The sequence below is a fragment of the Herpailurus yagouaroundi genome, unplaced genomic scaffold (assembly GCF_014898765.1).
Source record: "Herpailurus yagouaroundi ecotype Mexico unplaced genomic scaffold, PumYag 355, whole genome shotgun sequence".
In the NCBI taxonomy this organism is placed as follows: Eukaryota; Metazoa; Chordata; class Mammalia; order Carnivora; family Felidae; genus Herpailurus; species Herpailurus yagouaroundi.
The window spans coordinates 5012125-5033411 of NW_024412572.1; the positions used below are offsets into that span (position 1 = coordinate 5012125).

A 21287-nucleotide genomic window follows, 5' to 3' on the forward strand; every position below is an offset into this window, starting at 1 on the left:
GTGTCTCAGGTATAGATAGCCCTACCTGAAAATGCACAGTGAGTGGAGATGGTTAAACAAAACTGTGCTTGATTCCGTCGGTTTCATTTCTGGACCATTTAACCACCCTGATCTCTTTCTTCTCTTCCCAGAAGAAAAATCATGGGCTTTGTGGTCTTACAGACCAGTAGGTTAACCTCTCCATCTGTGTAAAAATGGCTTAATGGTGATCTCTCTCTGGCAGAAAAGTTGTGACAATAAAATGAGACAATGCAGATGAAACACCTAGCATAGTTCTCAGGAAATAGTGTTCTAATGAAAGTCAGTTTCTTTCCCAGCATCTCATCATATAAGACCATGTCTACCTACATGAGATAGACACATGGTGTGATGTGGAGAGTGTCACGCAAGGGTCAGCAGAACTGTGCCCTAGTCCCAGCTCCATCATTAAGTAGGATGGTGGCCTTGAGAAAGCCACTTTGCCTCTCTAAGCCCATTTCTTCTTCTTTAAAAGAAGGGATTTCCTTCCCCTTTATGTTTTATCATTTTATCCATGGTACAAATTATGATTCTAACCACACCAAAATCACCACAAAGACTGGTCACACACATCTCAAACCAAAATGCAACTCTCATGGCCAAAACAAAGGCTGAAGAGTAGAACAGCCTCTACCTCCCACTTGTAAGAGAGCTTGAGTAGAAAGTTAATTTCTGTTAATTCCAAGAATTTACAAAGGATACTTGTAGGTAATGCTCATTACTCCAGTACTGGGCTATCATTAGAGCTTTCCAGAGGTCAAAAGGGGTTTCATTTTTTAAAAACAGTCCTGCTTGATTCTAGCAGCCTCAATGACTACAACCAAACAGTCATTATAAATGGTCATCACCACTTCATATCTCCAACACTTGTCAGGGGACAGAGTTCAGTGGGGAAACCAATGAATTTCTTGACAACACAGACTACCTGGATGTAGTCAGCATAACTTCATTGAAGTCTCAATGATCCGTATCAATTTCCAAACAATGCAAATCAGCAGATGATCCAAAAATTGCTTTTCTTCGACTCATTTTATATACTCAGATACACACAAATAGAATTTCTACCTGTCTAATGATTCTTGGTTTCAAAACATATTCAAATTAATGTGCTGTCCCACAGTACACAATAATGGTCAAAGATGATGGTCCAGAAAGCAGCCAGTTGTGTTGCTGGAGAAGCCAGTCACAGTCCTCTTCTTGCCAGAAACAATCCACTCTGTGGCTACTTCACCTGTGAAAGAACAAAAATCAATTATCACACCTAACACACCAGTCTGGGTCATGGATTGTTCAAGTTATTCCACAGAAAAAACTACATAAAGGTTAGGTGACATTTTAAAATCACACTGCAAGAGAAGAGTGACTTCAATTTCTTGGACTATCCGGCTATCCATTTAATTCAAATGCAACTGTGGCTTTCCAGAGGAAAGGGCTTCCCCTCTCCTGGGATGGAAATACTGTTTGCAAAGCTAAGAGCTATTTCCTGTGGATATTGTTCTTCTCCTAGGCCCTCATGGAAGGGAAAAGAAGCCCAGTGACCTCAGAATAGTGACTTCAAGCCAAGTGTCCACTCCAGGCCAGGCACTGTGCTAAGTACCCTACTGAGTTCTCACACCATCCCCAAATGTTAGTTGCATTGTTACCCCTATTTTATAGATCAGGAAAGGACATCTCAGAAAGGTTAAAGAGCTTACTCAAGTCACAGCCCTGGTAAGGGATTGAACAATGCTCAGAGTCCATGTCTTCCTGACTCCACCAGTGGAAGGAGCACAGACCTCAGAGGCAAACATGCCTGGTTTTCAATCCAGCCATAAACTTCTTATCTGCAAATAAATAAATAAATAAAGTGGACCTGGTAAAACCTACTTCAGGGTTGTTGTAGTGACTGACCCAAAATCGGGCTCATTGTAGACCTCAAAATATGGGCATGATGGTATACAGCACGTGGCCGGATGTTACTGACTTAACTCAGCAAAACTGCATCTGCTGCTATGTTACTCTCAGCCGTAAGTACAAGAATAAAAAGTACACCCCACCTCCAGAGGCCAGAGTATCTGTCAACCTGGCAATGGCTCTAGACAGGGTAACTCCATCTAAATGGCAGCTATCAACCTGTATTCTTGCTGCAGTTCTTACTGTCACATCCGCTTAGTAACTGCCCTAAGTGGTGTCATTCTGGGTGGCATACCATATTTGCAGGTATAGGGGATGTTGATTTTTTTTTTAACTTCTGGAAAACTCAGCCACGGCAGTGGGCAAATCTGCCACATAACTATGTTAGGACTTAGTTAATGCATCCTGAGTGAACGTGGGATTAATCGCAGGAAGGAAGGAAAGATCCGGCACTTTAGCAGGTGGATGGTGGATTAAGAAGGAAGAGAATGATATCAAAACAACTTTGTATATGTGCTCTGACTCTCTTCCAGCCAGCAAAGATGGCCTTTTCTTTTTTTGAAAGAAAAATTATATATATATATGTGCGTGTGTGTGTGTGTGTGTGTGTGTGTAATTTTTTTTTTTCCTTTTGGTCCATAAACCCTGGGTCCATAAGGCCCTGGAAGGTTCAGGTTATGCCTTCTGGGAGGCTCTGAATAAATCATGCCTGCTTCCTTGTGCCTCATTTTTTCTCTAGTTAATACAAGATTGGGCTTCCTCCTTCTTCCTGCTGGTTGGGTAATGGAGTCCCTGACATTGTTTTTCTTGCTGCTCTTTCCCAGACTGAGTTTGGAACAAATTTTCTGGTCCTATAGAATCATGACCTAAATTTGGGTGGATAAGAAAGAGGGAAATTTGACCAGTGAGCTATTGGACTTTTCTCTAACCAGGGCCAAGGGCTCCTTTCCCTGGTCGTGGGATCAGAGTTTATTTTTGTCTATTGGCATCTCAGGCAGGATTCAAATGATGTAAGAGGAACTCCAGTATAACCAAGCCACTCTAGCCCATCACACTAAATAACAATTACTCAAGCTTCCCATTCTTGACCTCTCTTTTTAATTTTTTAAATGTTTGTTTTTGAGAGAGAGAGAGAGACAGAGAGAGAGGGCGTGAGCGCAAGCCATGGGAGGGGCAGAGAGAGAGGAAGACACAGAATCCGAAGCAGGTTCCAGGCTCAGCTGTCAGCACAGAGCCCAACGCAGGGCTCGAACACACAGACGATGAGATAATGGCCTGAGCTGAAGTTGGACACTTAACCGACTGAGCCACCCAGGTGCTCCTCTTGGCCCCTCTTTTGACAGAGACTCTCCTTACCACCCTCTCCCTTTATGAAGATCCTCCCAAGGGTTTCTAGGAGACCCGTAGGACCACATCACATGTACTCACACTGAGTCTCTCCCCCCCCCTCCTCCTCCTCCTCCTCTTCCTTCTTCATCTCTGGCTTCCCATAGCCAATGTCCAATGACTTTGAGGTTGCTTTTAGGAGCCTTGCCATTGCCCAAGTTGACAACGTCCCTCATGAGGATGCTGATAGCTGTACCAAGGCTGGTCTTCCAGCACTTTCAGCAAATTCCGGATGTCATGAGAAGCAAGAGCAGACCCGGTGATCCCCCAAGCTCATTCCTTGCACTCCAAATCCCTTCAAGGCTCTTAGAGAAGCAGCCCCTTCTACTTCTGGTACAAATTCTTCCATTGTTCTGCAAGGGCACAAAGCCCAGTGTCAGGGTGGAATGCCGATGACACACCATCCTTTCTGTTGCTCAGTTTCTTCCTCCCCTGTATTCCACACACAAGATAGTAGTACAAACTCCCCCATTCTTCAGCCATAAACAGAAGTGCCTATGATGGTCAACTCATGCAAATGAAGCCTTTGGGGAGGAGCAGGGACCTGGTTCCAACCAAGCCTGGATACCCACTACACAGAATGCAGTAGACTGAGCATCTTCTGATGGGAGATGGGTGTGGGCAGCACTGTCTTTTCCATTGGGCTGCCAAGCATTTGTTCATGCCTTGTCAAGGAAATTTCTCACCAGCGTGTCATTCTTATATATTTAGTTGGATGGGTAGATAGTAACATTTATGAAATGTCTACAACAGGGTGGACCCATTCTCACATCAGCCCCAACTTTGTCCTCCTATTTCAATGAATTCCAAACTCTCTCTGCCCCAGCTTCCCCTCCATCATACCACCACACCGTTGGTTATTAACACTCTTGGGGAAACAGCCCTTGCAGTTTATTAGCTATCAGCTGTTGGTGGCCTTCCAGAGGTATTTACATTGCAAGAGGAGACTCTGGAAGTCTACCTCCAAGTTACAAAAGAATGAATCTCTAATGGTGGAAGGTCAAGCATCAGTGACAGACTGGTCAGAACGGGATTTGTGGAAGGTCATCCTGCCCTCTTTAAAATCATTACACTCATTTCATTCTTCCACCCGCCACTAAGTTGTGGCCTGGCCTACAGGCTGCAGAGAAAGCATGGAGTTCCTTGGTGGGGGAAGGGGGAGAGATAAAGCACTGAACTTGAATCAGGAGACAAATTCTAGCTCCAATTCTGTCACAAGTTGCTGAAGACCCTGGGTTGGGGAGGTGTCAAGATAGGGACCCCTGAGCAAAAGGAGAGGGTGACTATCCCTGCCCTCACAACTGTTTGTAGTTCTGGTTTCCATCTCTTCCTCTGTAATGTGAGGAGTCTGGACAAGCTGAATTTGTGGGTCACTTTCAACTCTTTCAGCCTATTATTATGAACCTTGTGGCTGGCATTCAGTGTAGAGATGCTGTTCCCAAGAAAAAGTATTTAGGGAAGCTTGTGTTTCAAGGGCTCAGGCACTTGGGCCCTAAGAATGAATACCCAACCCTACCTGTCTTCATAGTTGTTTTTCTTTAGAAAAAAAAAAAGATAAGTTTTAAATATCACCTTGGGGAGTTCAAATGCTCATGGTCTCCTGGTAGGAATCATTTGTTTAAAAAAATTATGTCCAAGCTAGACTTGCAGAGAAGTTCTGTCTATAGCTAGAAGTTTATGGGAAAACATGTGAGCCAGGGTTATCCAGGCACATGGAAGGGGCAGGCTGGTGAAATGCATCTGTAGACTGGGACTCCAGGCTCTGTGCAAGGCAGCCATAGGCAGCTGCCTGTTCCTCCACCACCTTCCCCATCACACTTCTTACCCTCTGCCCCTGCTATCAGTTTTCTCCGGTTCCATTCAGATGCTTTTAAGTGGCATATAGTGCCTGAAGCATGAATAAAAACATCTGAGGGTCTAACCTGACACAAATATAACATATAAAAACTCTCCACAGCATGTTCAAGAATCAAGAAATCTTTTCTTTTTTTCCCCTAGGCAAGGATGCCATGAGGTCATGTGCACTCAAAGCTCTTTGAGGGATGGGAAGAACTCTCAGGCTGGTCCTTTCCCCAAGTCCAGTGGGTCTTCAGGGGAGTGACTTAACCTTTCTTGGCAAACAGCAAGTGAAATGCAGGAAAGCCTTCCCAAGAGATGCTAAAGTAGCTGCTTCTTTAGGGGTTATTTTTTTCTCAGCAGAGAAGAGAGTTATCTGAAGAAAACAGTTTAAATTCAGTACTTGGGGCGCCTAGGTGGCTCAGTCAGTTAAGCATCTGACTCTTGATTTTGGCTCAGGTTATGATCTCATAGTTCGTGAGTTTGAGCCCCGCATTGGGCTCTGTGCTGACAATGCAGGGCCTGCTTGAGATTCTCTCTCTCTCTCTCCCTCTCTCTGCCCCTCCCCTACTTGCTCTTGCTCTCTCTCATTCTCTCTCTCTCTCTCAAAATCAATAAATAAACTAAAACAATTTTAAAAATTCAGTACTACCTGGAGCCAGGGGACAGGACATGTGGCTTCAAGGGTCCCCTACTAAGTTGTACAATCTAGGACTTTAATAAAAGGATTAAAAAATATTAGCCAGGTTCCTAGGGCTCTTCTGAAGACAGGTGATTGAGCGTGGCTGCTTCTCAGCCTCCCTCCAATCTTGAGAGTCAGGGAGAAACTGGACAAAGGCCCATGTGAGTGGATTAGGCTCCACAGAGGGCCAGGCCCGATCTCGAATGGGAGAAGCTGCCAGAGAAACACAAACTCACATCAGGAACATGAGCCCCGTTTGGTTTTCTCAAACGTAATTATACAAAGGATAGAAATTTGAGGGGGAAAAATTACTTTAATAACATGAATTTTTAAACACCTTCCAAATCCTCCTCTGTGGAGAAGGTCCAGACCACTTCCCAGTCAGAATCTGTTGTGCCTTGGCTTGAATTCGGCTGACCCGTGAGACAGCCCCATATGCCCCTCTCATGCCCACAAGGAGGCTTCCTGAAGCAGCACTTTGTGGATTCACCTGGGCTTCTGGTACCTACAGCCTCCTACAGTTATTTTTCCTTTTCCTTCCCAAGGTTGTAAGGCCCCTCTCCTATCTGGTCTTCCCCCTCCATCCAGGAGAGCTGGCAGTTTCACAAACTGCCAGGTCACTGGGCAGAGTTCCCAGAGGCCCAGGCCATGCTTCCCTCTACTCAGTTGGGCATACACCTGATGTTCTGAGTGATTTAAGCCTGACATTGTACTGCTTCCAATCAAACAAAGTCACAGAGACGTGTTTACTGGAATCTAGAGCATCAATCGGGGAGAGAATTAGTTTCCCCACCCTCATCCTTCTGAACACTTAATGGGATGGCTTTGAGAAGTAAGAGACAGAAAACATTTAATGGGATGAAGGCAAGACCCTAGCCATAGGTCTTCAGGCTTCAGAGACAAAAGCAAGGACTTGGATCAGGATTGAGAGGAGATTGCCAACATGTCCTGCCCATTCCACACTTTAATACAGTGAACCTACACAGGCAGCGCAGCTCATACCTTCTGGATGGGGAGTTGTTTCTATTTAGCCAATTGTCTGTGGAGAGAACAGATACATTCCCTCTTCCTCAACCAGATGCAAACTAATTGAAACTGCCCTGCTCTAAGACAGAAGTATGTGACATTAGCAAAAAGTAGGTCCTTGGCTCCCATTCCCATCCCACTTCTTTTGTTCTATTTTTCATGACCTCTAGTGATTTTTTTATATTAAATATAATTCATTGTCAAATTGGTTTCCATACAACACCCAGTGCTCATCCCAACAGGTGCCCTCCTCAATGCCCATCACCTACTTTCACCTCTCCCCCACCCCCCATCAACCCTCAGTTTGTTCTCAGTATTTAAGAGTCTCTTATGGTTTGCCTCCCTCCCTCTCTGTAACTACCCCCCCCCCCCGGCCCCTCCATGGTTCTCTGTTAAGTTTCTCAGGATCCACATATGAGTGAAAACATATGGTATCTGTCTTTCTCTGCCTGAGTTATTTCACTTAGAATAATACCTTCCAGTTCCATCCACATTGCTACAAATGGCCAGATTTCATTCTTTCTCATTGCCAAGTAGTATTCCATTGTATATATAAACCACATCTTCTTTATCCATTCGTCAGTTGGTGGACATTTAGGCTCTTTCCATAATTTAGCTATTGTTGAGAGTGCTGTTATAAACATTGGGGTACAAGTGCCCCTATGCATCAGTACTCCTGTATCCCTTGGGTAAGTTCCTAGCTGTGCTATTGCTGAGTCATAGAGTAGATCTATTCTTAATTTTTTGAGGAACCTCCACACTGTTTTCCAGAGTGGCTGCACCAGTTTGCATTCCCACCAACAGTGGGTTCCCATTTCTCCACATCCTCTCCAGCATCTATAGTCTCCTGATTTGTTCATTTTAGCCACTCTGACCGGGATGACATGGTATCTCAGTGCGGTTTTGATTTTTATTTCCCTGATGAGGAGTGACGTTGAGCATCTTTTCATATGTCTGTTGGCCATCTGGATGTCTTCTTTAGAAAAAATGTCTATTCATGTCTTCTGGCCATTTCTTCACTGGATTATTTGTTTTTGGGGGTGTGGAGTTTGGTGAGTTCTTTATAGTTCTTTATAGGGCTAGTTCTTTGAATACTAGCCCTTTATCCGATATGTCATTTGCAAATATCTTTTCCCATTCTGTCTGTTGCCTTTTAGTTTTGTTGATTGTTTCCTTTGCAGTGCAGAAGCTTTTTATCTTGATGGGGTCCCAATAGTTCATTTTTGCTTTTAATTCCCTTGCCTTTGGAGATGTGTCGAGTATGAAATTGCTGTGGCTGAGGTCAAAGAGGTTTTTTTCCTGCTTTCTCCTCTAAGGTTTTGATGGTTTCCTGTCTCACATTCGGGTCCTTCATCCATTTTGAGTTTACTTTTGTGAATGGTGTACGAAAGTTGACCTCTATTTTTTTTTTATAGAGGGAGCCAGCAAATGATAAACTATTTGAATCTGTTATGTCAGAGATGATTCTTTTTCATATACACAATCAAATCATAATTTTCCTGAGTATACAATTCCAGTTCAATATCTTCCCCACCCTCCCCAGTTGTGTGCGTACAATTCCACTGCATTTTTGCTTCTAGCATTTCTAGTGAGAAGTCTGCCATTGCTATCATTCCATTTTAGATTTCATTTCAGATTTTTTTTTTCCTCTCTGGAAGAAGAGGTGCTTGAACTCATGATCTCAAGATCAAAAGTCACACACTTTCCTGACTGAGCCAGCCAGGCACCCCACCCACTATTTTCTAAATAGTTTTCCTTTAGCCTTATTATTGTGATGTATCTAGTTAAGGTATTTTCTCATTCATCGTCTTTGAATCTTCAGACTTTTATGTTATACTGATTATTTTATACCTCCTGGTAAATTTTACTGTATTGTTTCTTTTCTGTTTTCTTCATTCCACTCATCCTATCCTTCTGAAACTTCTTATAGACAGATATTAAAATATCTGAATATGTTCTCCAAATCTCAACTTTTCTTTCCATATTTTTATCTCATGATCTTTTAGGCCACATAAGAGAATTCCTCAGTTTTATCTTCCAGTTCACTAATTTACTCTTCAGTTATGTCCACTCTGATGATCCTGCCCATTTGTTGGTTTTTAAATTTTGTTATGAACATTTTTAGTTTCCAAAGTCTTTGATTTTTTTTTTACCAATCCAATATCAGTACTTATTCCAATATCTCTAGAAAAGTCTCATTTTTCTTGGACTACTAACATTTCCTTGGGTGTGAACTTTTTTTAATTGCAGTCAGCACCTCTTTTTCATATTATTGTTTTTCTACACATTTTTGGTGAATCCTACATACATGCCCATTTTTGTGTAAAATCCATGTTAAATCCAGAAAATCCATGTTAGCTTGGTCAGAGGCAAAGAATAGGATGTACTATGGTGCAGGTTTTACTTCAACTTTTCCAACATAAGTGAGGGAAGATGCTTGCTGTTGGTATAGTGAGCCAGTAGGGAGTACAAAAGTAGAAATCCTTCTCCTGGGTTATGCTGGCCATCTGGAGCACTAGTTTGCCTCTCTGACCAAAACATCCAAGTGATCTCTATTACTCACCGCTTACCCTGAGGGAGTCAAATGTAGAAGTGTGGAGGGAATCATCTTCCTGGTAACCCCAACTACTTGCCTTGTTATTTACTACAGGCTTCTTTCTGCCCCATATTTGCTATTTTGAGACCAAGACCCCATTTTTTAGGAATCCTACAGCAGCATTTGGAGATGTGGCTTCCTTCATCAGATCTTGACTACTTTCCATTCTTCAGGGATTCCTCAGTTTCTGATCTACCAAAGATACCCTTTCTTGTTTTCTAGCACTGGGTGTATTTTTAAAATATGTATCATTTCGGGGCACCTGGGTGGCTCAGTTGGTTAAGTGTCCAACTTCAGCTCAGGTCATGATCTCACAGCTCTGTGAGTTCAAGTCCCACATTGGGCTCTGTGCTGACAGCTCAGAGCCTAGAGCCTGCTTCAGATTCTGTGTCTCCCTGTCTGTCTCTCTGCCCCTCCCCCACTCACTGTCTTGTCTCTGTCTCTCTCTCAAAAATAAACATTAAAAAAATTAAAAATAAAATATATGTCAGTTCTATGGAAATATTTGTCATTGCATATGGGAATTTGGGATGGAAGGGTGAGATTGTCAATTTTTATTAATCCCTCATCTTAAACAAAAAACACATCATATGTTCTCAATAAAGGGTTATTGGTTGAGTGGATTCTCATGCTTCACTATAAGTTTTATTTGAAAATTTTCTACCTTTGAAAAATTATTGATTGACTAAGCAACTGCTTTCAGCATGCCCCTCCCCTCATTTTAAGTGGGTGCAGAATTTGGCATCAGATGGTAGGATCTTATTCAGGGCCTAAAGGCATGGCTTTTCTTGCCTTTTCTTATTATTCCACATTTTCCAAGGATTGGTAAATTGAAAAGAGACCCTAATGTTTTTCATTAATAACAGATGCCCACATGAACTAATTAACACCCATTGGTGGCTCCTGACGTTGAGTGCAACTTTGTAATCTTTAGGGAATATTAGTAAAATGTGGATTCTAGAGAAGAGGATGGTCCTTGGATAGCTCAAGAAGGAGATAAAACTAGTCTTCTCCTCTGCCATTGAAGTACATGTAGAAGCTCAGGGATACTGTACCATTTTATGTCATCTGAGTGAAAGCCATGGTACAAGTTTCTGTCCTGCAATTCATGCTCACAATCCAGGAGACACAGCCAGCAAATGAGACATGGCTTCCTACAGAATGTGGAAGGGCCCAAGCCAAGGATCTATAGAATAAATCTCTGCATGGGATGGCAAGGTAAGTGACATGCCATCACATATAAGCTCATTAACAGTTATAATATATCATAAAGATTCTGATTCGATTGGAGAGTTCAGTCTACACCTTCTGAATAATGTAGCCACTTCCCTACAACTCACCAAAGCCCTGTCATGTCCTCAAGGTCTCACTAAGTTTTATTTCCATGAAAACTTTGCTGTGGCCTCCCAGCCCAGAGGGAATCTTTTTTTTTTCTTTAAACATTCACAGCATTATGGACAGTGTCACTGACTTTGACATCTCATCTTAATAGAGTTTTGTCCTACTTTTAGCCAAAAGTTACATCCAACAACTGTGATTATGCAGAACACAGGTTAAGGGAAGGAAAAAACTCTCAGAAAAGTAAGGAGAATAGTTATCACATTGTCCATGCAACACTCCAACCACCAAACCAAAGTTTATTAGCCTTAAGTTGAATATAAAGATAAGCTTGCTCATTAAACAAAAATAATTCTCTCATTTCTCCAGTCAATCCTCAATTCTAATGGTTACAGCCAGTTAGAAGCTAAACAGCTAGAAGTTGACAAGAAATAACTGCCATTGGTTTGCAAGAAAGAAGCACCAACAACTAGAAAACTTTAGGGGACATTTAAGGAAAGGTCGAGTTAGAAAGAGATGAAATTGTGTTCTGTGAATTCTATTTTATAAAGCAGAAGATATGACCCTTTTAAACACCTCCATCAAAAGTATTTGAATAAAATGTTTCAGAACTTAAAAGCTATAAGAATATCTGCTGCAAGAAAATCCAGGTACAAGGGGCACCCCATGTCCCAAGTGGAATGAAGAAAACTCAAACTACTTCCCCCTTCTGTGCTGCAGATGCTTAGCCATTTCTTGGCCGTGTCTCTTGACTTCTCAATTGTAAGATCCAATAGGGCAGGGTAACACCTTCTGTTCATTTCCCTCTCAATGACTGAATACACAGAAGATGCTTATGCATGCTAGTTGAATGAATGAATGAATGAATGAATTCCTGCATGCATGCCTGTATCTAAAAAACTGATCCCTTCCTCTAACTTTTATTTTTAGGCCCAATGCCTTTCATTATTCTGGAGAAAGATTAGGAAGTGGGTTTTTAAAAATAATTTTTGAACAACTAGGAAGGCTTGTAAATAAACCACTGCAGCCGCATAGTGCTCACCACCCCCTTTCCTTTAGCTTTCTCTTCACTTCCAGCGCTACTATAAGGAAAATTGGTTCTCCTATGATCAGTCACACTCTAGGCTGATGCTACTAATATAAATTCTTAAGGAAAAAAAGACACTACAGAATGTTGATTCCCTTGAAAATCTTGCCTGATTTCTCCAAGGCTGGAGTCTTGTGGGCCCAGCCCCTGAGGATCCCTCTTCCCTCCACCATCTGCCAAATGGACAGACTTGAAGCCTAGTCCCTATGGAGCTGCATGCTAGGATACTTGCATCCAGAACCCACAAACAGCTCCAGATGCTTTGTCAGGCAGAAAATGGAAAAAATAGGAGTCTGCTATTAGTGCTCCAGGGAAGTCATCCCTCAATTGGCTATTCTGATTGACCCAGCTGTGTAAGTCTCTGCCGAGAAGGCTTTTGGCAGGGGCCCATTCAATTTCCCTCACTTCATGACTTCTCTGCACAGCACTGAGCAAAACTCCTGTCCTGAGAGAGAGATGGGGGAGGCATAGAGAGAATATATGTGTACTAATGAGGGGCCTCAAGCACCTGTGGACCTTCTATATAAATTCAGACCAACTCATAGATACTTCCTGGTTCATTGTTTATAAACCTGCCAATAGCAAAACCTAATCCAAGTGGAGAATCAGACTTCAAAGAAATGGTCTACCCTCAGGTAGTCCAGCTGCTTTAGTCCTCCATTGCCCCACAGTCCCTCATATCTCTCACTCCACACAGCTGAAAGTCTTCCTCTTTAGAAGCCTCTGGAAAAGCAGCTTCAACCTCTCTCATTCACAAACACCCTGACTCCTAGCAAGAAGTGTTGATGTCTGCCTAACCTACACAGTTCTCACTTGCAGCTGAAGCTCCTTTTAAGGTGCTTGGCTCCCGGTAGGGCCAGAAAATATTTGAGTCTCAGCTCTAGTGTTGTGTTGGTAGAGAAGATAAAGGAATTTTTATTAAAGTCAGTCTTAAGACCAAGTACCCAAATGAGGACTTCCTTCTATAAAATTTCTTAGATTCTTAGTAAACAAAACACATTCGTCCTAACCCAAGCCCAACTGCATTTCTTAGCAAATTAACAGAAAGCCAACTTTAAAAGCTCTGACGTGGAAAAAGGCATCTAAAAAAAGAATCTAAGGTACATCAGTCTTTGACCCCTCGTCCTCTACGTACATCATACACTTATGGGATGTGGAAGAGAGTGAGCATAACAAACAAGAGTGTTCTGGGGACACCGGGCCCTCCTGGGAGAGGGGGAGCTCAGTAGCTGCCTGCACCTTCCCCTCCCCAGGAATCAGTAACCCAGCACCCCACTGGGTAGGGTGGTGAGAGAGGAAAGCTTGTCCCACCAGTATGGCTAGAAGGAATAATAATGCCCCCCAGCTCTTGCAAGACAACAGATAGGGTAGGGGGACGGGGGTGTCTGAAGATTGCTTGCAATCTATCTCCACTTCTATTAGAGATCAAAAGTAATGAATACCCCAGTAATTTCTAACAACTCAAGAGATGGTAGGACTCTATCACGCTAAGGGCTGCCAAGCAAGATCAACCCAGATCGTCAGGCAGAAGAAACCCCCAAGGATCCTTTTAGCTAAAAACAGGCAGGTTCACTCATGAACTGATGGGAAGTGACATTCTGAAATGCCTGGAAACTGATTTTGAAACAAAAGCTAAAACCAGTTTCATGGCAAAGGTCCTTGCTTGACAGTCCCTGGGAGCAAATGTCCACAATTCTCCCAGCTAACCAGAAGAGGAAACCGTGTGTTTCCTCCAGGACTTTGCACCTCCGCTCTCAAATTTCCCTTATCCCCCACCACCAATGCCATCTTTCATGACCACTGCTGCTGCAGTACCTCAGAGACAGCCCAGGACCCTCCATGGCCACTAAATTTGATTTGCGCAAAGTAAGATGAAGACCCAGTTTACTCATCACTACATTTCCCTTCTCTCAGAAGCCAGGCAGTCAGCAATATGTGATGAAAGTCACCAATAGGTTAATTCTATAGGCACCCTCTGTGGGGACCCTGCCCTCAGGGAGCTTACAATCTGATGGGCTGACAGCACCTGCTCCCAAGAGGAACAGAAAAATAAACAAGAATGAACATGTTATAAGCAAATCAATAATGAGAGTAAGAGCTTGAATACCACCTGGATAGAGTTCATGTTTAAGTTTGTTCATTCAGCAAATGTTTACTAACAGCCTGGTGTGCCTGAGGTACTACGTAGGTACCAGGGATATAAAGATAAGTAAGACATGATCCCTACCCTGGAGGAGATGCCTTGCAAAGGGAGGAGTGCTTGAGAAGGTAATTGTAAGACAATGAAGGGCAGTCCTTGACAGGAGCTTGAAATGACTGCTTTGGAAACATCTAGGCCCAGCAGCTAGCCTTGGTGTGCTCAGGAGAAACTTCCGGCAAGGAACCCTAACGATTATGATGAGTTATTCAAGCAAAGAGAGGAAAGTGCTGAGGCAGGCACAGGGCTACAGACAGTGTAAGCTGGGTGGAGAGGTGAGAAGGAAGTGCAGCATCTTCCAGGGAGGACAGCAGCTCAGGGGCACAGGATCAGAGGGCATTGTGTGTAAAGCTGACAGGCAAGAGGCAGAGAGGGGGAATAAATGTGCTGCATGCCTATAATGAGCAAGGAATTTTCTAGAGTTGAAAAGACAAGTATGCATTACTTCATTTTATCCTCACAGCATCCTCTGAGGTAGGCACATTACCATCACTATACACATAAGAACGTGGAGGCTCATAGAGGTTAAGTAACTTACTCAAAGTCACATAGCCAAAATACTGCCAGTATTTGAACACAAGTCTACCCGAGTTATCCTGAGTCTATCCAAGTCTGAATACTAGTCATGCTCATATTACCACAAGATGTGAAGGGCCTTGGACACCCCGCTAAGGAGTTTGGACTTTATCCTGAAGGCATCAGGGAAGCCCTGAAGAATTTCAGGCAGGGGGATGCCATGAACAGATTCGCATTTTTAGAAGTTCATTCTGGCAGCTGTGTGGAGAATGAATGGGAGAGTGTCTGCACACCAAGACAGAAGGAGCAGACAGAGAGGCTGCTCATAAATCCCAGCAAGAGACTATGGGGGTCTGGAGGACGGTTGTGGCAGTAGAGATGAAGAAGATGAACTCCACGTGGAGTAAGAAGGTAGAATCAGCTAAACTTGGTGATGGAGTGGGAAAGGGTAGAAAGGAGAATGAACCATCAAAAATAAGCAGGTGGAGCAGAGGAAACACCCACTGGGATTGGTCAGAGCTGGGTCTCACATAATGGTTAATTTGGCCAGTTGGGTGATTGGAGATAATATTTATCATGATAGGGAGCAAAGGAGAAGAGCAGGTTGGAGGGGTGAGGGAAGGAATCCTGTTTGGGGAGAGCAAGAGGAGATGCCCCTCCAGGCGGTGACTGCCCCATCTGGTCCTCAGGAAGGACTCCTGGCTGGGCTTCCATCCAGTGGGTGGTCATCAGCATCACAATCACATTTGAACTCTTGAAGAGAATCTGCCCACCCAAGGAGAAGGTGATGATTGAGAGCTGCAGAGAGTAGGCATAGAACTCTGCAAAACCCTAATCTCTAGGTGGGATGAACAGAAGGAGAGGATCTCAGGAAGAAGAGTGAAAAAGACCAGCTAGAGGAAAGAAGGAAACCCAGGAAGAGCTAAGGCAGGAGAGCATCTCTGGGGTGGAGCTATCAATGGCATTCCACTGCAGAAGCTTGAGTCTGGGAGGCCCGAGAAGCAGTGTCCATTAGGCTTACAATCCGGAGGTCAGCAGTGATTCCAGCTGAAGGAGTTGCATGCAGCAATCATGGAAGCGTGGTCTGTGAAAGCAGATCATGAGGGTCGAAAAGTGAATGGGAAGGGGAAGCCTTAGAGACAATAAATGCAGACAACACTTTGAAGAACACTGACTGTAAAAAGAAACAGCAACGGGGGGCGGGGGGCCGTGGTTTCATAGGGACCCAGGGTTGGGTGAGGGCTTCGTCTTTTTTATTAAAAGAGCCAGGAGCACATTTAAATGCTAATGGGAGAGAGATTAGGAAAAGCCTAGGGCTGTGAGAGGAGCATCCAAGGAAGAAGCTCACTGAGGGTCCAGAGAAAGGATGCAACTCAATGCTGTGGGCAAGTATTAGCTTTACTCCAAAGAGCTGGTTATCATTGTTATGGGAGGAGAAGCTACCAGGAAGAGTGGGCCAGAGGGGCCAGAGAGTGGGATCTTCCCTCATAATGAAACTTCATTTTGACCTTGAAGGTACAAGGTGAGGTTGCTGGGAGTTGGGGTGGGTACAGATGAGTTAGTAGGAAAGAAACCTAGAGTGACAGGTAGAGGCTTGTGACAGCTTTTGTGGGCCTGCACATAAAGCTGGCCGGGGTCCAGGGAAGGGCTCTGGGCAGGCAGTGGCACCAGGGAGGGGCTAAGTGCAGATCAGAAATCTTGTGCCGGCCTAAATGCAGGAGGCTGTGTGACCTGTGGCAGCTGTGCTCCGCCTCAGCTAGGAGCAAAGTAGGCATCCAGCTGGACAGAGTCAAGGTCAGCTCCTCCTTAGCGGCTGACAGGAGCAGACAATGAGGCCAAGGAATGGAAGCAGCACAGGCGTGGTTGGCACAATGTGTCACAGAGAAGCAAGTGATGGCATGAGGGGACTTCTTGGGGGTCTTGAGAGGAAATGGAAAGGCTAAGTCCTGGATGCAGTGAGTCCTCGAGGTCACAAGGCCGACAACCACAAGGACCAGAGCTGGGATGGAAGAGATTGCAGCATATCAGCATTAAGAGGTAGAGCAGTTCTGGGTAATGAAGATGAAGAGGGTGACTTTAACTGGAGTGACGGACATTGGCAATTGCAATAGCCTTGTCTCCACCAGAACATAAACACGCAACAGTCACATTCAGCAAGGCGTCACTGCTGGAGCTGTTCTGGAAACAGTGCCTTTCCTGCCTAGAACCTCCATTTCCCACCACCTCTGTGTGCATTACATCTAGAAGAGCCTGAAAGGCAATGAGCTGGCACATGTTGGGACTCCAAGAGCTGCTGCATCTTTGACATGGGTGAAGGGTAGACACGAAGGAGAGGCCTCCTGGCCTCCTGTGGTCAGAGGCCACCCTCCCAGCACAGCATTCTCTGCCTCCCACCTCAGGGCCTCCTGTTCTTGGCTCCAGATGCCTCATGGCTCTTGGGCTTTTGCCCCCAACCTGCCCCACAGACTTGTTCTTTGACTAAGCCTTCATTTACCCCATGAAGATTTTGGCACCACTGGTGGCGTTCCCCTCATATTAGATCCTGATGTTCTCCAGCTGTTTTCCAAAGGCTGGCTTCTGGACACAATCCCCACCTGCTGTATTTGTAGCCTAACGCTGTTGGAACTGGTACCTGAGTCCCAGCACGGCAGCCTTGCTAACCCCCCGGGAGGTGAAGGCGAGACAAGCAGCTGGCATGTGGATTTGCCCATTGATTTCCCAATGGGCCTGTGCACCTGTGTCCACATGTGGCAAATGGTCTGCTCGTACCCTCCAGGCCCTTTGAGCTGGCCCTAATACTCCCAGCTCTTGGACACTAGAGCATCCAGTGTCAGACCCTGTGCTAGGAAGTATATAGTCACTTGGACTTTCCAAAGAACTTTGACGTGAGCATTATCCTAACCTTACAGTTGAGGAAAGGGAGGCTCAGAGAAGTTAAGTAACCTGTCCCATTGTGTCACAGCTTGCCAAGTGGCAAAGCCAGGATTCAGAGCCAGGCCTTTGTTCTACCAAAGCCCCAACCTCAACCTTCTCTGAGTCAACCTCCCCTTGAAGGGCTGATGTCAAATTCATGTTTTCATTTACACCCATTCATTTATCAAACATTTGAGCACTTACTAAGCTCCAAATACTACCTTAGGATTTAGAAACGATAGGTTTAGCATATAAAAGGCAAAGGTTCAGGGCGCCTGGGTGGCTCAGTCAGTTAAGCATCTGACTTTGGCTTAGGTCATGATCTCATGGTTTGTGGGTTCGAGCCCTTCATCAGGCTCTGTGTTAACAGCTCAGAGCCTGGAGCCTGCTTCAGATGCTTTGTCTCCCTCTCTCTCCCCTTCTCCTCTCGCATTCTGTCTTTCAAAATTGAATAAACATTAAAAAAATAAGTAAAAGGCAAATGTTCGGATGAGCTAAGGTGTCAATAACCAGGGGCACAGTGAAGTCCATTTCTTAGGGCAACCTGCAGACCACCTCCTGTAGCCAGAAAGAGCTCTGCAAACCTTTCCAGTCACTCTTTCCTATTCCCGTTTACAGAACCAAAAACAAAGGAAGAGAGTAGGAATGAGGCAGTACCTTCCAAGCCTACCACTCTCTGCAACCTGATGGGGAGATCTGACTTGGAAAAACAGTGCTGTGGATATTGGTGTCTCTCCCACACACACCTAGAGGCCTTTGGAATCTTTTCAAAGCACCCGCCCTCCCAAGTGCTTCATAGTCTTTATTGCCGGGACAAAAGTTCAGACAGGCCAAGTCTTCAGAGACCTGCTACTCCCCCATTCAAACCCTCACCCCCTCCACCCACCACCACCCCCCACTCCATGCGCGTGCACGCACACACACACACACACACACACACACACACACACCCTACCACCAACAGTCTCCTTCGACACAGGAGAAAACGCATAATGTTACCCCAGCTATTGCTTATGGGACCAGGGACAGGCATCAGACTTAAGGGCAGCCTGTTTATTGGCCAGTGGCCCAGGAGGTGGCCTAGCATGAAAGTGGCTACTAACATGGGCCTAATTGAATTCTCTAGAGAAGTTTGAAGGTGAGAGAAAAGGCAGCAGGGTGTGTGACTAGACGCTAAAAGACACAGAGAGAAGCCACAAATAAGCAGAAGCCATGAAGAAGCAGAAACCACATGCTGTAGGCACAGAGCATCAGAGTCAGTAGAAGCAGAGACAGAGGAGTGGAGAGCCAAGTACCAGGATGGAGGGATTTTACCTCGTTGTAGAGAGTATGAGATAATCAGACCCCTGGAGCTGCCTGAGGTCCAGAATCCTGTTCCGAGCTCCTAGAAGCCAATCTGTCCTCAGTGTTTATGGAATCCTAAGGCTTTGAGGCCTCCCAATTTCCAGAAATATCCTTACAATAAATCCCCATTACTGAAAGTAACCTGAGAGGGTCTCTGTGCCCCCTGAGAGAGTCTGACTAATAGGCAGGCTCTTTAAACCTATACGGATTCACGGGAATGGATGGGGGAGGGCTGGGAGCATGGGTGAGTCACCACACAGAGACTCTTGGTGGTTTTTTTTGTCACTCCAACCTGCCCTTCTCATTCCTGCCAAAAGCACAGCCGACTGCACAGCCCAGATTTGGCTCTCTATCCAGTCTTGAACAGCGCAATCGCCAAAACACTCCCCAGGTACTACCATCACTGCCACTTGCTTTTCCATGAAGAAACCTTTGTTCCATCTGACTCCCTCACACACAAGCAACTTGGTTCTAGTCTCCCATTACTCAAGACATGGGTCACCAACCCCTGGACTCCACTAAGTGTGGTCCCAATGGAAAGCCACTAATTTACAGCAGGGCATCTTCCCTTTAAATGTATCTTTTCTAGTAGCAGGTTTGAACTTAGGCCTTTAAAAACTCCTAAATGCTTGCTTTCAAGAGCAGGCGCCATGTCCCAAAGCCTGTGGCAAATTGGAGGCTTGGGGTCCTTGAAGGAGCCCGAGAATGGAAATAACAATTTAGAGCTAAGGAGCTCATCCAAATTCACCAGGTTCACGTTTAGCTGAAGGAGGGCTTCCGTTCTCCTCTCCCTCTGCCCCTGAGGCTCCCTCTTAAACCACCTGTGGACACAGCTGTCCACCAAAAGCAGTGGCTTGTAATGGTGCATAGTTCCTACAATCTGAAACCATTCTGAGATGGGTGCCCATTTCACACCTACCCCATTTCCTCCACCTAGAAAACTATAGTGGGTACTTCTACACTGGCAATGGTTTCCCGGCCATACAATGGAGGCAGGGCTCACATGTATCTCCCACACACTGAGAAGAGAGAACAAACCACAGAGAGCCGCTGAAAGGGGACAGATTTCTCTCCTCAGTGGCGCCCCGCCCTGACCACAGCCCTCTGCCATGAGCCCTCTTTCCCTCCACCGTAGCTTGCTTAGTGTTGCCCTTGGCCCCCTGAGTAAGAGGCACATCAAATATTTTGGGAAAATCACAAAAGTTAGTATAATTGGTGCAGTCGCCATGACATCCCAGATGCCCAGGAGACTGGATGATTTGAAACACTCTAACTGACCCGCTCTCTGGGGTTATTGAGATATGTGGGCATATTTGCCTTTCCGTAGATACAGTGGCATCTCATTCTCTGGTTTCTATGGGAGATGAGCCATTCCACATGCATTATCTTTCTAACTAACTGAAATTTGACACCAGAGGTTTTAAGATTTCTTTAAAAGGTTGGCAAACTGAATTTTTTTTCCAAATTACTTGTGATCCACTCCTCTGCCTTTTTAAACTAAGAGTTTTGAAGATAATGTGACCTTTTCGTGGTGACTTGCTTGGGAGTCATTAGTATGAATGCCCACTGTTGCCCTGAGAGGTGCTCTGTCCAGAGTTCAGGGACCTTGGTCCTCTTTATATCCTTCAGCACCTTGGCCAGCAGGGGTGTCCGGACGCATGTGTGGGATCACATGGAAGAGAACCCAGAGGTTATGAATCAAGACGTGGGCAGAGTTTGCAGCTCTTGATGGCCCTGCTTTGGGAGTGAACTTCTCCTTAGTGCCTTGCCATATCTTCACCCTCTTTCTTTTTTAACATTTTTTAGATATAGCTGACATATCATAAAATTTACCCTTTTAAAGTGGTTTTAGTAAATTCACAAAGCTGTGCAACCATCATCTCTAATTCCAAACATTTCTTCACCCCCAAAAGGGAATCCCATACCCATCAATTGTCACAGTCCCCCCCTTCCCCGCCCCCTGGCAACCACTAATCTACCTTCTGTCTCTCTGGATTTGCCCATTCTGGAAACTTCCCTAGAAATGGAATCATACACTCTGTGGTCCTTGGCATCTGGATTCTTTCATTTAGCATAATGTCTTCAAGGCCCATCCATGTGCCAGGACTTGCTACTCTCCTTGCTCCTGCTTCTGAGCATTCCCTTCGCCTTCTCCCTTCTGTGAGCATGATAACACAGCTCGTTAGGATATGTGCAAAACAGAATAAATAGAAAAACTGTAAGTATTTGCGCACTTTCATTTCAGGTGCTTAGAAGTTGTTGCTTGCTTGCTTTCAATTTCCCAGTGATGTTCTCAATGGCCAAGGTTTCTGGATTAGTACCTCCCAGATAAGAAAAGGGTCAAGAATCATTCACTTCATTCTCATTGTGTTTCACGTTTTTACAAATTCTTTTATACCTCTTTTCCATTTTGAGTCTCTCAGCAGTACTGAAGAATTAGTTCATACAAGAAAGA

The 21287-nt window shown here is 44.8% G+C and overlaps 2 long non-coding RNA genes across 2 annotated transcripts in view; one reads left to right on the forward strand and one right to left on the reverse strand.

The window, feature by feature from the left end:
* Positions 1–21287, forward strand: part of LOC121022056 (uncharacterized) — an 82037-nt gene that overhangs the window by 7938 nt on the left and 52812 nt on the right. The gene's annotated exons all lie outside the window — the stretch shown is intronic.
* LOC121022055 (uncharacterized) lies at positions 855–20353 on the reverse strand. The gene is made up of 3 exons (XR_005786801.1): positions 18803–20353; positions 1713–1841; positions 855–1249 (listed from the first exon to the last, which is right to left on the reverse strand). It is a non-coding gene; the product is annotated as an uncharacterized LOC121022055 (long non-coding RNA).